This window comes from Tachypleus tridentatus, chromosome 9 (genome assembly GCF_004210375.1).
Source record: "Tachypleus tridentatus isolate NWPU-2018 chromosome 9, ASM421037v1, whole genome shotgun sequence".
Classification (NCBI taxonomy): Eukaryota; Metazoa; Arthropoda; class Merostomata; order Xiphosura; family Limulidae; genus Tachypleus; species Tachypleus tridentatus.
Genome location: NC_134833.1, coordinates 15,208,531 through 15,226,125, shown reverse-complemented (window position 1 = coordinate 15,226,125; position 17,595 = coordinate 15,208,531). Strand labels below are relative to the sequence as shown.

The window sequence follows — 17,595 nt, the reverse complement described above, 5'->3', positions numbered from 1 at the left end:
AAATAACTGTTAGGTTCACGTAAGCTATGCTGTGTAAACAAAGGTCTTCAAATATTGAACTGTAAATCATCAAAGTTAAATTGCAAATACATTTTTACGAACAAATTGTACTTATTAGCATACGAAATGCAAAATATACATGAAAGTTAATATATAGAATACACTGGCTATAATGATTTTTACATTATGAACTCGTTGTTTCAGTCCCATTCTGTATGACGACAGTACATCTTGACAATAGCCCTTCTATGTAGTTTCCATTACCAAGGTAACGTCGTAAGGCTGTCTAGTCCAAAGCATGCCAATCCTCCACGATGTTTCTCAATAATTCCTTGGTTCATGAGCACGACGGATTTCTAGCGCCAGTTTCAACAGTATGATCGCACAGAAATACATAAGCATCGTATCCAGCGACTCGGTCTGCATTTCTTCATACGGAAAGCATAAATACCTGTAGTATTTTCCAGCTGCTTGAGGTAAGTAATTTATGTACATATGACTTATCTTGATTTTTACAAAAATGTTCTTCTTAATGACGTTGCATACTGTTGCCTGGGTCGCATGGACAGTTTTATTCACTAATCTGTGTGTTAGTGAATTCTCACTTGTTTCCAAACGCCGAAATATGTTTACGACAGATAAAAAGTCTCCTTTTCAATGGTCCTGGGGCACCAAATTGATCCATATTCCTTTGCTTTATTCCATTAAGTAAAAATGTACCTGTGAAACAAATCATTCTACCGTTACTTTCCATTGGCTGTTTTTCACGTGACTTACTGACTTGCGCATTAAAAATCATTTTAATATAACTTAATTTCTTTTGGTGCTACTGCTGAACGATATAAAGAATTGATATAAAAGAAAATAAATGACAATGACATTTTTACTGCGAAAACCGAATACGAGTTTATCGTATTATCTTTCACAGAGTACAGTTTGTTGAATATAACAAGATACAAAACAAAGGACAGTTTCTTCTAAAGTCTGTTCTACGTTTGTTTTCTTTCTTACCGGAAAGTCGGCAGAGACTGTACACCATCTATATTTGTTGCGGTGAACTACCTACATATTTTGATGAAGAGGAAGGTATCTAAATTATTCAAGTTTGACAGAAGTATATGGAGCAAGGAAGTCAGTCTAAGTTGTTTGTTTGTTTGAAATGAAGCACAAAGCTACACCTGTGCTCTACCCACCACGGGTATCGAAACCGGAATTTTAGCGTTGTGAGTCAGAAGACATACTGCTGTGCCACTGGAAGGCGTTCTAAGTGGAAAAACAAATGTCTTATTCCAAATACATCAATCAATACATATGTAATATTTTTAACATGATAGTAGTTGCAGCTAAAACTACGTACGGTTTACTTGTTCCATAAATAAGTTATTGGTAAAAATGTTTAATATATCTTAATTTATCATTATTCTTAATTAGATTATTATTATAATTGTGCAGAGTTTGAATATTAGATATTCAGAGCAAAAAATGATCTGTTTCCTGTTTGTGCCCACCAGTGGCTCAGCGATATGTCTGCTAAAACGGGGTTTCGATACCCGTGGTGGGCAGAGCACAGATAGCCCATTGAGTAGCTTTGTGCTAAATTCGAAACGACAACAACAATTCCTGTTTGCAATTTTTAGGTTCCATTTTTAATGATATAACTCCAGTCATTATGGCGAAGAGTTATAATTTGATCATGGGTAACAAAGCTTTATATATCTTAGTGTTTATTGGACTAAACTTAATATGGTTCGTTATATTTACATAAACTGCTAAAGAGTGTAAGTTCGTTTACTCATATTTTGTGTTAATGAAAGTTGATTACATTATAGATTTAGGCTTCACTAATTCTTTGTTATTTTAACACTTCTGCCGCTAGTCTCATTATTCGTTGTTTTTTTTTTCTTGAGCTATTTGGGTGTTAATGAAATTGGCGCGTCTTATAAATAACGTCGTTCGAATATTAAAACGCAGTATCACATACGCTTCAGTCATGTGCTGGGCAATTTTGTAATAAATGTAAATGCTTTTATTAAAATGAGGACGCGAGTTGGTCCTGTGATAGAGCTCTTGATTTGGAAGCTAGTAAAACAGGGTCGATTGGTTTTTGTTGTTTTTTTAATTTCGCGCAAAGCTACACGAGGGTTATCTGAGCTAACCGTCCACAATTTATTAGTGTGATACAAGAGAGAGAGGGCAGCTAGTTGTCACCACCCGCTGCCAAATTCTTGGGTTACTCTATTACCAACGAATAGAGCGATTGACCGTTACATTATATCGCCCCCATGGCTGAAAGGGCGAGCATGTTTGGCATGACGGGGATTCAAACCCGCTACCCTCATGTTACGAGTCGAGTGTCCTAACCACCTGGCCATGCCGTGCCAGAGAGGATGGAATCTATGCGAGTCCATAAAATATTCATTTACGCTGGTATAAAAGTGATAATTAATACTTGGCTAAAGAAGGTGAATCGTATATTGCCTCCGAATAAATACCGTCCTTCTGGTCGGTAGTTCAAAGCTAGTGACAACGTTAGATAGCCTTAGTAGCTTCGTCGCACGTAGATTATATAAATAAAAAGGGAAAATATTAAAATGGAGTACTGTTAGCTTCCTATGGCAATTAATACTTCAACACAACTTACCAAGGAGCAGACTAGTAACAATCAGATTGGGAAGCGAAGGGTATTCATTGACAACATACCATCAATGGCGTAGCTACCGATGTTTTTGTTTCTTGTCTTATCTTGTGTTATCTAAGAAAACAGACACACAAGCCTATCACAGTAACCTATTCACGACAGATAAACTCCATCAGAATGAGGTCGTTGTTGTAAGGTTTGTTTATCACCTGAAATGCTCAGAGCAGTTCATAGTTACGGTTGATTTTTAGGCCGTATTGAATCTTCTATTTAAAATGTGATGATTGTCGCTTAATCGTATTTTATCATTTCTAGTAATATGTAAGTTTATCTCTTAACGAAACTACGTAAATATTTTGATCCAATATTCAATGTAAGAGTTAAAACAGTAGCTTAGTACAGTAAGTATCAGATATGCTAATCATTGGGAAGCACGTGTTTAAACACGTCACTTCATGCATTTCCTTTAGAAAAAAAAACCAACCTGGAATCTGTTTTCCTTTTATTTACCCTGTTTTGATCTATTTTAATATCTCATCTTCTAAACACATTATTACTTAAAATGAGAAGGACAAATCTTTGCTCAGTCCCAGTGAAAACACGAACTAACTTGATATCAGAAAAGACTGTTAGTTTAGTGAACTAGTGGTACGGAATAAACACTGATTAGAAGTAATAATATCAGAGTTTTAGTAATTAAAACGTGAATACACGTGTGTTCAATCCGTTGTCTGTTTTATTCATACTATAATGTACATCATCGTTTACTCTAACTGACTTCTTTAATTAACCCGAAGTAAAATTGAAAAGGCCAAACACCCAAAGGTTTTAAGGTAGACTTGGATAGTAGCGAATTTAGATGGAAGATCGTATTTTGTTAACACGTTAAATTTGTTTTAATTTCTCTTCTATGTGCACTGACGAACTTTTCACACTTTTTATTGTACACTTGCACATTTACGAAAGGTTTTATCTTCGCTATAAATAAAACTTCCTCGTGTTGAGGAACACTTGACTGTGACAGCTATGTTGACAGACAACTCTCACAGGGCCACGTTTTTATCTTGGATACACAATAAAAAATATTTACTGTTTCATTACTTATCTGTAACTGGCAGATTGGGGGAAATTCGAAGGAGGAGGAAATACTCTTTTATCACGGGTAATACAAGGTTCCGATCTCCCATGGAAAGATATATACATATATATAAGAAGGGATTAACGTCTTGCTATGCTCTCTTTATTTTAACAGATGTGTATTTTAACAGAATCTCCGTCACAATGTTTTTATTTTTTCTGTTCACTGTACATCACTTGAGTCTCTGTTGCTGTCTGTGCCTCAAGTGGACAAGTGGGTCATTTCATTGAAACAGTTTTGATTTATTTCTTATGCATGGTATCCCAATAACTCCCTTTCTCTCTTCATTAGTAATGTAAACTGAGCTATTTCAAATGGTACACAGCGAATTCCTTTCCACTTTTTGACGTCAGAAAGCAGCGTTCTTTGTTAAGGCATGACAATTTAACTGTTGGACTTCGTCTGCTAGAACATTAATGCAAAAACATGACTGAGGAATGAAAATATATTTAGTGAATTCCTATAACACGAGTTCAAGTTAAAAAAAATACAGTGATTGTGGCCTAAGAAAAAAGACCAAAATATAATAGCCCCCCCCCCATCTCCACAGAGATATGTCTGTGAAACTTACAAGTCGAGAGACTGGGTTTCCACGCTAGTGGTAGACCCCCCTCCCAGCTCCACAGAGATATGTCTGTGAAACTTACAAGTCTAGAGACTGGGTTTCCATGCTAGTGGTAGAGCAGAGCACAGATAGCCCTTTGTGTAGTTTTGTCATTAATAACAGCCACAAAAACGAATACCAGTAATTTAAGGCGCTTAATAATATGTCTTAAAATGTCATGTAAACTACAAAACGGTACTTAAAAAATTCATTCAGGTGAAGAGTGATTCGCTTTCACTGTTGTTTACTAACCAAAGGTTGAAACTGGAATTCATCACAGAAATATGGGTTTCAACACAATAAACACAATTTTCAACTGGAAATCGGGTGCACGTAATTTTTATTGCTATAAAACACACTAATAGGAGAACTTATGTGTCTAATAGCTAACTGTGTTGTAGTTCTCATAAGTCTCTGTTTAGGAGACAGTTTATGTTGTTCAATAACATAATACATGTGGTTATTTATGTCAGATTTATGAGAGTTCCAACAGTAAAATGATCAAAGTCCTAACACTAAAATGCTGAGAGTCATGATTGTTCGTTTTGAATTTTGCACAAAGCTACAAGAGGACTATCTACGCTAGCCGTTCCTAATTCAGCAGTGTAAGACTAGAGGGAAGACAGCTAGTCACCACCACCCACTGCCAACTCTTGGGCTACTATTTTATCAACGCAGCTAAAAGGGCGACCATGTTTAGCGCAAAGGGCATTCGAATCCGCGACCCTCTGATTACGATTCGAGCGCCTTAACCACCAAGCAATGCTGGACCGCTTGAGAGATTTAACTCTAAAGTGCTGATAATCCAAACTATAAACCCCTCTAATGGCGCAGCAGTATGTCTGCGAACACACATTACAAAAAATCGGGTTTCGATACCCTTGATGGGCAGAGCACAGATAGCCCATTGTGTAGCTTTATGTATAATTCCAAATAATCGAATAAATAATAATCCTAACTGTAAAAGGAAAACTTGTCAACATGTTCTGACAAGTTTAAACTGGTTTCCTCATTATTATCCTAGAAATTTAACAAAACTCAAACTTTTACCGTTCCTTTGAAGAAGACATTTTGTTCCAGTGTGATATTATAAAAAAACAAACAAACATGTTCTAATACATGAGACCATCAGCATTTAACCGGAATATACTACCCTTAATTGGAAATGATTTGTATTGAACTCCTTTTAATAAAATAGAATATTTATGAAATAAGAAACCGGAACTTCCTGAGACGCTGTTAATGCTTTAACAATGGATCTTCAGGTCCTTCTTGATGACTAAAAACCCACTTGAAATAAAAATGTGTCTCTGAACGGCTGGTATAAATATTAAAACTTTTATTGATAAACAGAGAACAACTTGAAGATGAGCAGGGAAGGTCGAAACGTTGTTCTCTGTTTATCAATAAAAGGACCTTTAGGTTATTTCGGTTTCCAAACGTAAAATTATGTTGTACTGATATTTACAAAAAACTTATTTTCACAACTGTTCAACACCTCGTTCTAAGTAGGTCCAGCATGGCCAGGTGGTTAGGGGCGCTCGACTCGCAATCTGAAGGTCGCGGTTTCAAATCCCCGTCACACCAAACGCGCTTGCCCTTTCAGCCGTCAATACCACTATTCGTTGGTAAAAGAGTAGCTCAGAAGTTGGCAGTAGTTGGTGATGACTAGCTGCCATCTGTATAGCCTAACACTGCTAAATCAGGGACGGCTAACACAGATAGACCTCATGTAGCCTTCTGCGAAATTAAAAACAAATCAAAAGAAACTACACCATTCTATGGAACAAGGAAAATCTGTCTGAAAATAATAAATATCACTGCGTGCAGTATTATATAGTTTATATATATATATATTTATAGGAAACATATGCTCTGTACTTTTGATATAAATTAAGTAAGAAAAATCGACTGTTGCTGGTTTGCCGATAAGTTTCAGGTAAGAAAGTTTGAAGCTATTGTTTTACGTGATATAATACATAAACACGTGGCTAACTTCACCACCACGATATAAGTTTGTTTGTTTTTTTCTTGTATACAGTCAGTTGTTTCCAAGTTCTTCTAAAGCTTATGGTTGAAAGAACAAAAAATATTATAGCACGTCATGAAAACAACTGATATATTTGAGTACAGTATCAGGTTTGAGACAGTTTTCTTTCATATTTGTATAAGAGTGTCACATAAACAGAACGGTCTTTAACATTCGCACACACACACACATAAGTTAAATAAATCGTATTTAGTTATTTAATGAATTTAAACACTTTGGGAAAATGCCAAACGCACGATACTTGATAACAAGACAGCAGCGAAAGTTAATGAAAGAACTTTATTTTCTCTTTGTGAAAACTGGGAGGGAAGAAAACTCACAGGCGCAACCTCCCACCTCTTTTTGTTTATTCATTCACGTGCTTGTTGATGGTTCTTGCGATTGTAAATATATATGTGTGTGTATCTCTCTCTCTCAAAAAATATATAATATATATTTTTTTACTGTGTTCTTATAACAGAAGCAGCAACTTATATGCTGAGCTAACAGGTTAAGTTGTGGCTTCAGGCTACGGGTGAAAAAATGTCCTTTTATATCGTGGCATTATTCGTCGTTACCTTTGGTTTAGTTTGTTTGTTTAGATTTCCCACTCGAAGCTACACAGCAGTTACACAACCCTCCCCAATTTTGAAATGATATATTAAAAAAGAGGCAGCTAATCAACAACATCCACCACCAAATCTTGACTTGTCTTCTCTGATCGTACAGTGGGTTCTGACCAGAGTGTGTTTCTATAGTAACAGAAAGCGAAACCGTGAATGTTGGGGTTCACGACAGAGACGTACTGAGCATTGAGCCATCTTCTGGAACACGCCTTAGATCACGTGTTCATATGGTTTCAATATCTTGAAAACGGTCTTTGACGAAATTATTATTCACGTAGAAGAGAGCTTATAAACACAGTCACGAGCAAAGCGCACGACCTAACAACATAGGCTCAGCACAGAAATTCTATTTTATTTCTATTTGAATCACATCCTTGATAATATCAATTGTCCAACACTCGTCGCGAATTTACTGTTCCAGATTCACCGTGTTTCTGATCTTCTCTGTATATATGCGTCCCTTGAGCAGTCCCAGAAAGAAGAAATCCACGGTATTCATGGGGACCACGTTTTTTGTAAGATATTGTTCAGCCAAGTTCGAACTGCCGATAGATCCAGGTTTTGGAGACACTCTGTATATTCGTCTAATTACTTATCCCGTTATGTTCTTAAAAAACAACAACTAGGGTTGTAGTCTTTATGGAAGTTCCAGTCTAGGATTGTCTGAACCCACCACATGAATTGATGTTGTTTTATGTACAAATATGTACTTAACCTATGAACCTGTAACTTTGCTGGGTGTCCTATGCCAGATTAATCTATTATTGTTTTGAATTCAATTAATAAAGTCGGGTAAATATTACTAGTTTATATTATCTAGTTTACAAATCATTTGACCCGGCATGACCAAGTGGTTAAAGCACTCGACTCCTAATCCGAGGGGCGCAGGTTAAAATCCTCGTCACGCCAAATACACTCGCCCTTTCAGCCGTGGGGGCGTTATAATGTTACGGTCAATCCTACTATTCGTTGGTAAGAGAGTAGCTCAATAGTTGGCGGTGGGTGATGATGACTAGCTGCCTTCCCTCCTGTCTTACCAGCTACTCAAAGTGCCATCTGTGCTAGCCGTCCCTAATTGAGCAGTGTAAAACTAGAGGGAAGGCAACTAGTCATCACCACCCACCGCCAACTCTTGGGCCACTCTTTTACCAACGAATAGTGGGATTGACCGTCACATTATAACATCCCAACGGCTGAAAGGGCGAGCAGGTTTGGCGTGACGGGGATGCGAACCCGCGCCCCTCAGAGTACGAGTCGCACTCCTTAACCACCTGGCCATGCCGGGCCCAACTATAATGGAAATCGTCGTTATTAACGGAAAGGAGGAATTGTTGGATTTTGTAGATTTAGAGAAATGTTTATTACAATGAAACAAGATTAAATATGAACTTTGAAGGAAACAACAACTATTAGAAGGAAATCACATTTTCAATCTGTGAACTTTAATAAAGTACATATTAATATTTTTAGCAATTACATTGCGTCCAAATGCCCAAAACGTATTAGCTCTGATGTGTATGGAAATATTAATCAAAGCTAAAGCCAATAACTACCGACGTATCCTGACGAAAAGTTGAGCAAACTATCACAGTTGTTCAGAGTTGATGTATATATTAATTGCAGTTAGGAATTATAAAACACAGAAACGTGATTAGCATAGTAATAAAACACATCTGCCTCACTTCTCTCTCTGTAATTACGTATGTGGTGTTTGGCTGCAGGATATTTCTGAATCCTGTATGCACGTTGTAAATAGGTAATCTTAGAGACATATATACTTAAGTCTCTCACTGTTATTCAGCTAATGTAAGTACAATGCCTTCATATACTTACATAACTCGATTCATCAGTTTGCCACAACACAGGATTTTCACGATTGTGCTTCTAAAGTAATTAGTAGCTAGGTAACCCCGCACTAGTACATAAGGTCTATTATTTTTCGAGGAACCGTTACGTAGCAGAAGGAAATAATCGGTCTGGAAAAGGGGCAGGAAAGGCTCCTGGAAAAAAGAAATATTTTATTGCGATCTCTTGACAACCAGTAGCGCTACCGAGTTGCTCGTTGTTTGTGTGATTTTGTTTGTCAAACTCATCACCAAACAGTTCTTGTAATTTTAGCTGTTGAAATCACAACATTATGGCTCACAACGTTTCTATTTAAAAGAAGCAACTTATATCGGTGAGGATTTTTTCAAGTACTTTAAGAATTATCATTTTAGGTATTTTACTAAAATGTCCCAAGTAATGCCATCAATGTTATTGTATCATAGCACATAATAGTCAGTGAAATATTTTTTATTTTTAGTTTCTTATGTGAGATTGAGGGTAAATTATTTTGTTTATTTTGTTTCATATTTAATAAATAAAAACACTATAATTTACTATATACGTATACTAATTCTGTATTTCATTTTACTTTCTCTAAAACGTTTTTGAATTTCGCGCAAAGCTACAAGAGGGCTATCTGCGGTAGCCGTCCCTAATTTAGCAGTGTAAGACTGGAGAGAAGGCAGCGAGCCATCACCACCCACCGCCAATTCTTGGGCTACTCGTTTACCAACGAGTAGGGGAATTGACCGTTGGATTATAACACCCCCACGGCTGAAAGGGCGAGCATGTTTGGTGTGACGGGGATTCGAACCCGCGATCCTCAGATTAAGAGTCGAACGCCTTAACTGACCTGGCCATGCCAGCTCTCTTTTTGTTCGTACCACTGAAATTCACACTTTACCAAACTTCTCTATACCAACAATCGTGGCCCGGCATGGCCAGGTGGTCAAAGCACTTGACTCGTAATCCGAAGGTTGCGGGTTCGAATCCCAGTCATGCCAAACATGCTCGTCCTTTCAGCCGCGGAGGTGTTATAAAGCGACGGTCAATCCCACTACTCGTTGGTAAAAGAGTAGCCCAAGAAAGAGTTGGCGGTGGGTGGTGATGACTGGCTGCCTTTCCTCTAGTCTTACATAGCAAAATTAAGGACAGTTGGCGCAGATAGCCCTCGAGTAGCTTTGCGCTAAATTAAAAAAACAAACAAACAAACAATCTACAGTCGTTCTAAATCATTCACAACGGTGCTTGTACTGAAACTTTAACTGAAGCCGAATCAATATATGAACGTAATCCGTATCTCCCACATGAGTGCAGAGCTAAATTCCTATGTATCACGTGATTACAGTATTAAAAGTATGTTTATTTGGCAGATGTTCGCGTAAAGCTAAACAGGGGCTATCTGCGTTAACCTTCGTTAATTCTGAACTGCTAGATATGAGAAAAGGCAACTAGTCAACATCATCCACCGCCAACTCTAGGACTACCCCAATCAAATATTAGGATTTGACGTTGATTCTAATACAATGGTCACGTCTCAAAGTGCGGAGCGCGATTTAATTCTAATAAATAATGACTCGCAAACCATGGAACATCGGGTTCACAGCCAATCGTGCTAAATCCATATCACCAAGAAAAGGTCACAGCATTAGTAAAGTACGCACGGGGAACTTTTATTCATACACGTGATACGAATTAATGTTTGGTTTAGGTTTAAATTTCGCGATAAGCTACACGAGAGTTATCTGTGCTAGCCGTCCTTAATTTATCAGAATAAAACAAGAGGGAAGGCAGTTAGTCATTACCACGCATCGCCAACTCATGGGCTATTTTTTACTGAAGAAAAGGCTGAAACGTCGAGTATCTTTGGTGATACGGGAATTCGATCTCGCGACCCTTGAATTGCGAGTCGAGCTACCTAATCCCTCGGCTATGCCAGGCCACACGAGAAGTTACTTACTGGTAAGTAACAATGAAAAGATCTAATTACGTTTCGATTAAAAAGGCTTCATTCGTAATGCCATTATTAATTCAGAAGTATTAACGTTTCCAACGTTTCACTAGAATTGTTGATAACACAGGAGGCTATCAGACCTGCCTTTCGTAAAAATATGTAACTGGGAAACACCCACTTCCCAGAATGATAACCGCATCTGACGTGAGACTCTGTTATTTCACTGGGCAGAAACTAAATATATTGAACTACATGCCTTTGCGGAGGCGTAAAACAAAAAAAGTAATACTTTACTTTTAGCGTAATAACACCTACTAATATTAATCACTTGTGTGTATTCACTTCACACAGTTTATAGTTTTAATGCTATGATATACAAAGCATGCTTAATGAAACTAGGTCTAATATTTGTAAAACATAATACAATTGTCGACAATATAATACAATACCCTCACTTTTATTTGCTATATAATATAATACACTCGATTTAGTTTACAGTATAATATACTAAACTCGTTTTAATTTAAAATAAATCATTTACAATATGGTCTAACACTCACATTTGTTGAACATATGTCCCCGGCTGATAAGGCTACATATTTACAATCAGGGGTTCGATTCCACTTGGTGGACTCAGCAGATAGATCGGTGTGGCTTAACTATAAAACAACACACACACACTTGTTGACAATATAACATAATATACCTACTGCTCTTTATAATATAGTATAATACACTCACATTTATTTACAGTATGATACAAGGTACTCACTTTTGTCGACAATATAATATTATATAATACACTTGTAAACCTTTTTCGGGATTAACCTCAAACACAGCAAAAACGCGAACAGTTGTGTCTCCGATTATAATTAAATATAAACTCTTACGCCAGTACCGAATGTGGCACAATTAGTTCCGTGTGTTATACAGTTCTTAATATCAGGGATTACTCAAACATTTTCCCTTCAAAGTATTACAGGAATGTAGACCTGTAATCAAGCATGTGCGGTTTCCTGGGTGAAGAAGCATGATTACCCTTCAGAAATGATTTTGATTGTCTTTCCTTTTGTTTGTTTCAATTGTGTAGAGAATATAGACTCGGTATTGTGAGCACAAAGTGTGCTTTCAGAGGTAAACTTTCCTAAAATACTTACTGTTGCAACGTAGCACATAAAGTCATGTTCTTCTCTTTTTATAATGACATACTTAAAAAATACAAAGTTAAGTAGGTTTTTTTTAATGTGTTTATCTTTTATTTCCTGATATCATAACTGATAGCATTTTAAACACACTGAGATATAAGGAAGTAGGAAAATTGTCAAGTTAATATGGGAGTGAGAACCGTATCAAAGTAATGGGATATTGAACCCACGTATAATATAAAGAAGCGCAAAGAACCATCAAAACATATTAGATATTAGAACAATGAGAAGTGGGGAATACGAACCATGATGATAGAAAATGAAAAATATGTAAAGATAATGGAGTGAGAAACCTACCAAGATAACAGGAAGTGAGAATAGGCGTGTGGAAAACATGAGAACAATAGAAAACAATAACTGGTTTAGGCTAGAGATAAAAGGAACAAATGGAAACAATATCAGTTTTTTGATATGGAGGATATGTGGAGTTGAGGTTCACCACTTTATGTGCATGTTTTTTGTTTCTATGTTTTGTTGACTCCATGTATCGGGTTGAGGAATAATTCGTGAGCGTTTTTTCAAGTTAAACAAATATATTCATAAATAAAACGCTTTCGCAAAATATTTCATGTCATTTGGTAGATAATTTTTTGCTCTAATAGATGGTGTGTTTGATTTTCATATGTCTTTAATTTTTGCTTTCATTTTCAGCTCATTAAATGGAATGTCAAGTGGACAAAATCGAGCATTTTCGACACCATCTGCTTTTCGCATTTAATTTCTTGCAATTTCGTTTAAAACAATGCATACTATATACCTAGGTATTACATGAAATAAAGTATCATAATAAATGTTTTGGGTGTAATGTGTTCATGCATTGAAGTATTGTATCGTCTTGCATGTAATGCTTGAATGAAATTATTTAAAAACGCTCACGAATTATTCCTCAACCTAATACAATAATTCTTATATTTCGTGTTGCTAAGTGTGTGTGTGTGTTTTTAAGATTTGTTTCCTTGAGTTTTTATGTTTTGTCAAGATGTTTGAGTTTTTATGTTCTGCGTTCCATAACAAAAAAAAAAACTCAGAGAAGAGAAGACCCACCCAGCCCTAGTAGTACAGCGATATGTCTGTGGATTCACCTTCCTGGCAACCGGTGTAGAGCAGAAATAGCCCATTCTGCAGCTCTGTGCTTAACTACAAACAGAAAATATAAATAAAGAGTGTAGTTGTAAAAAGGATCTGTTTTTCTCAGGGTTATTTTAAATGATAAAGTGGAATCATGGGGACATCAAAGTTAGGACGTTTATTATGTGTCCGTCCCATTCCGTGTGGTATGTGTGTCTAGATAAATAAACATTAAGCTCAATTCCTTTAATTATAACGAAATGTAAGAGAGCGAATGTGAATTTTATAACCACTGTCCGAAATTATACATATAATTAAATAAGCAAATTAGATAATACAATAAATATATGCAATTATAGTCATTGGTTTAAAAAGCAAAGAAAACGAGCTAAGTTTAACAATAAATAAACTAAACATCTTGTATATTTTTTTTCTTTAAAGTCGTCTTCTGTTCATGCTCAGTGGCTTATCCTGGACAACTTCTCATTAATGTTGTCCTCTTCTCTACATGATCAAATAGCTTCTCCTGGACAACTTCACATTAATGTTGTCCTCTTCTCTACATGATCCAATAGCTTATCCTGGACAACTTCACATTAATGTTGTCCTCTTCTCTACATGATCCAATAGCTTATCCTGGACAACTTCTCATTAATGTTGTCCTCTTCTCTACAAGATCAAATAGCTTATCCCAGACAACTTCACATTAATGTTGTCCTCTTCTCTACATGATCCAATAGCTCATCCCAGACAACTTCTTATTAACGTTGTCCTCTTCTCTACATGATCCAATAGCTTATCCTGGACAACTTCACATTAATGTTGCCCTCTTCTCTACATGATCCAATAGCTCATCCCAGACAACTTCACATCAATGTTGTCCTCTTCTCTACATGATCCAATAGTTCATCCTGGACAACTTCTCATTAATGTTGTCCTCTTCTCTACATGATCAAATAGCTCATCCCAGACAACTTCACATTAATGTTGTCCTATTCTCTACATGATCAAATAGCTTATCCTGGACATCTTCTCATTAATGTTGCCCTCTTCTCTACATGATCCAATAGCTCATCCCAGACAACTTCACATTAATGTTGCCCTCTTCTCTACATGATCCAATAGTTCATCCTGGACAACTTCTCATTAACGTTGTCCTCTTCTCTGCATGATCAAATAGCTCATCCCAGACAACTTCACATTAATGTTGCCCTCTTCTCTACATGATCCAATAGCTCATCCCAGACAACTTCACATCAATGTTGTCCTCTTCTCTACATGATCCAATAGTTTATCCTGGACAACTTCTCATTAATGTTGTTCTCTTCTCTACATGATCCAATAGCTTATCCTGGACAACTTTACATTAATGTTGTCCTCTTCTCTACATGATCCAATAGCTTATCCTGGACAACTTCACATTAATGTTGTCCTCTTCTCTACATGATCCAATAGCTTATCCTGGACAACTTCTCATTAATGTTGTCCTCTTCTCTACAAGATCAAATAGCTTATCCTGGACAACTTCACATTAATGTTGTCCTCTTCTCTACATGATCCAATAGCTCATCCCAGACAACTTCTTATTAACGTTGTCCTCTTCTCTACATGATCCAATAGCTTATCCTGGACAACTTCACATTAATGTTGTCCTCTTCTCTACATGATCCAATAGTTCATCCCAGACAACTTCACATTAATGTTGCCCTCTTCTCTACATGATCCAATAGCTCATCCCAGACAACTTCACATCAATGTTGTCCTCTTCTCTACATGATCCAATAGTTCATCCTGGACAACTTCTCATTAATGTTGTCCTCTTCTCTACATGATCAAATAGCTCATCCCAGACAACTTCACATTAATGTTGTCCTATTCTCTACATGATCAAATAGCTTATCCTGGACATCTTCTCGTTAATGTTGCCCTCTTCTCTACATGATCCAATAGCTCATCCCAGACAACTTCACATTAATGTTGCCCTCTTCTCTACATGATCCAATAGTTCATCCTGGACAACTTCTCATTAACGTTGTCCTCTTCTCTGCATGATCAAATAGCTCATCCCAGACAACTTCACATTAATGTTGCCCTCTTCTCTACATGATCCAATAGCTCATCCCAGACAACTTCACATCAATGTTGTCCTCTTCTCTACATGATCCAATAGTTCATCCTGGACAACTTCTCATTAATGTTGTCCTCTTCTCTACATGATCAAATAGCTCATCCCAGACAACTTCACATTAATGTTGTCCTATTCTCTACATGATCAAATAGCTTATCCTGGACATCTTCTCATTAATGTTGTCCTATTCTCTACATGATCCAATAGCTCATCCCAGACAACTTCACATTAATGTTGTCCTATTCTCTACATGATCAAATAGCTCATCCCAGACAACTTCACATTAATGTTGTCCTCTTCACTACATGATCCAATAGCTTATCCTAAACAACTTCACATTAATGTTGCCCTCTTCTCTACATGATCCAATAGCTTATCCTGGACAACTTCTCATTAATGTTGTTCTCTTCTCTACATGATCCAATAGCTTATCCTGGACAACTTTACATTAATGTTGCTTTCTTCTCTACATGATCCAATAGTTTATCCTGGACAACTTTACATTAATGTTGCCCTCTTCTCTACATGATCCAATAGCTTATCCTGGACAACTTCTCATTAATGTTGTTCTCTTCTCTACATGATCCAATAGTTTATCCTGGACAACTTCTCATTAATGTTGTTCTCTTCTCTACATGATCCAATAGCTTATCCTGGACAACTTTACATTAATGTTGCCCTCTTCTCTACATGATCCAATAGTTTATCTCGGACAACTTCACATTAATGTTGCCCTCTTCTCTACATGATCCAATAGTTTATCCTGGACAACTTCTCATTAATGTTGTTCTCTTCTCTACATGATCCAATAGCTTATCCTGGACAACTTTACATTAATGTTGCCCTCTTCTCTACATGATCCAATAGTTTATCCTGGACAACTTCACATTAATGTTGCCCTCTTCTCTACATGATCCAATAGCTTATCCTGGACAACTTTACATTAATGTTGCCCTCTTCTCTACATGATCCAATAGCTTATCCTGGACAACTTTACATTAATGTTGCCCTCTTCTCTACATGATCCAATAGCTCATCCCAGACAACTTCACATTAATGTTGCCCTCTTCTCTACATGATCCAATAGTTCATCCTGGACAACTTCTCATTAACGTTGTCCTCTTCTCTGCATGATCAAATAGCTCATCCCAGACAACTTCACATTAATGTTGCCCTCTTCTCTACATGATCCAATAGCTCATCCCAGACAACTTCACATCAATGTTGTCCTCTTTTCTACATGATCCAATAGTTCATCCTGGACAACTTCTCATTAATGTTGCCCTCTTCTCTACATGATCAAATAGCTCATCCCAGACAACTTCACATTAATGTTGTCCTATTCTCTACATGATCAAATAGCTTATCCTGGACATCTTCTCATTAATGTTGTCCTATTCTCTACATGATCCAATAGCTCATCCCAGACAACTTCACATTAATGTTGTCCTATTCTCTACATGATCAAATAGCTCATCCCAGACAACTTCACATTAATGTTGTCCTCTTCACTACATGATCCAATAGCTTATCCTGGACAACTTCACATTAATGTTGCCCTCTTCTCTACATGATCCAATAGCTTATCCTGGACAACTTCTCATTAATGTTGTTCTCTTCTCTACATGATCCAATAGCTTATCCTGGACAACTTTACATTAATGTTGCTTTCTTCTCTACATGATCCAATAGTTTATCCTGGACAACTTTACATTAATGTTGCCCTCTTCTCTACATGATCCAATAGCTTATCCTGGACAACTTCTCATTAATGTTGTTCTCTTCTCTACATGATCCAATAGTTTATCCTGGACAACTTCTCATTAATGTTGTTCTCTTCTCTACATGATCCAATAGCTTATCCTGGACAACTTTACATTAATGTTGCCTCTTCTCTACATGATCCAATAGTTTATCCCGGACAACTTCACATTAATGTTGCCCTCTTCTCTACATGATCCAATAGTTTATCCTGGACAACTTCTCATTAATGTTGTTCTCTTCTCTACATGATCCAATAGCTTATCCTGGACAACTTTACATTAATGTTGCCCTCTTCTCTACATGATCCAATAGTTTATCCTGGACAACTTCACATTAATGTTGCCCTCTTCTCTACATGATCCAATAGCTTATCCTGGACAACTTTACATTAATGTTGCCCTCTTCTCTACATGATCCAATAGTTTATCCTGGACAACTTTACATTAATGTTGCCCTCTTCTCTACATGATCCAATAGTTTATCCTGGACAACTTCTCATTAATGTTGTTCTCTTCTCTACATGATCCAATAGCTTATCCTGGACAACTTTACATTAATGTTGCCCTCTTCTCTACATGATCCAATAGTTTATCTCGGACAACTTCACTTTAATG

General features: G+C 36.8%; 1 protein-coding gene and 1 long non-coding RNA gene across 12 annotated transcripts in view; one reads left to right on the top strand and one right to left on the bottom strand.

Annotated features, from left to right (window-relative positions):
* The window catches only part of LOC143224773 (somatostatin receptor type 5-like), a 76,926-nt gene that overhangs the window by 44,932 nt on the left and 14,399 nt on the right, over positions 1 to 17,595 (top strand). For 6 of the 11 annotated variants that reach the window (XM_076453052.1, XM_076453049.1, XM_076453054.1 and 3 more), the window contains one exon: positions 205 to 476. The exons of the other annotated variants lie outside the window; for them this stretch is intronic. The gene's annotated coding sequence lies outside the window, so the exon portion shown is untranslated. The remainder of the gene's footprint in view (positions 1 to 204; positions 477 to 17,595) is intronic. 11 annotated transcript variants of the gene reach the window in all.
* LOC143227030 (uncharacterized) lies at positions 8,897 to 11,756 on the bottom strand. Its single transcript, XR_013014833.1, has 3 exons — positions 11,589 to 11,756; positions 11,377 to 11,475; positions 8,897 to 9,035 (listed from the first exon to the last, which is right to left on the bottom strand). It is a non-coding gene; the product is annotated as an uncharacterized LOC143227030 (long non-coding RNA).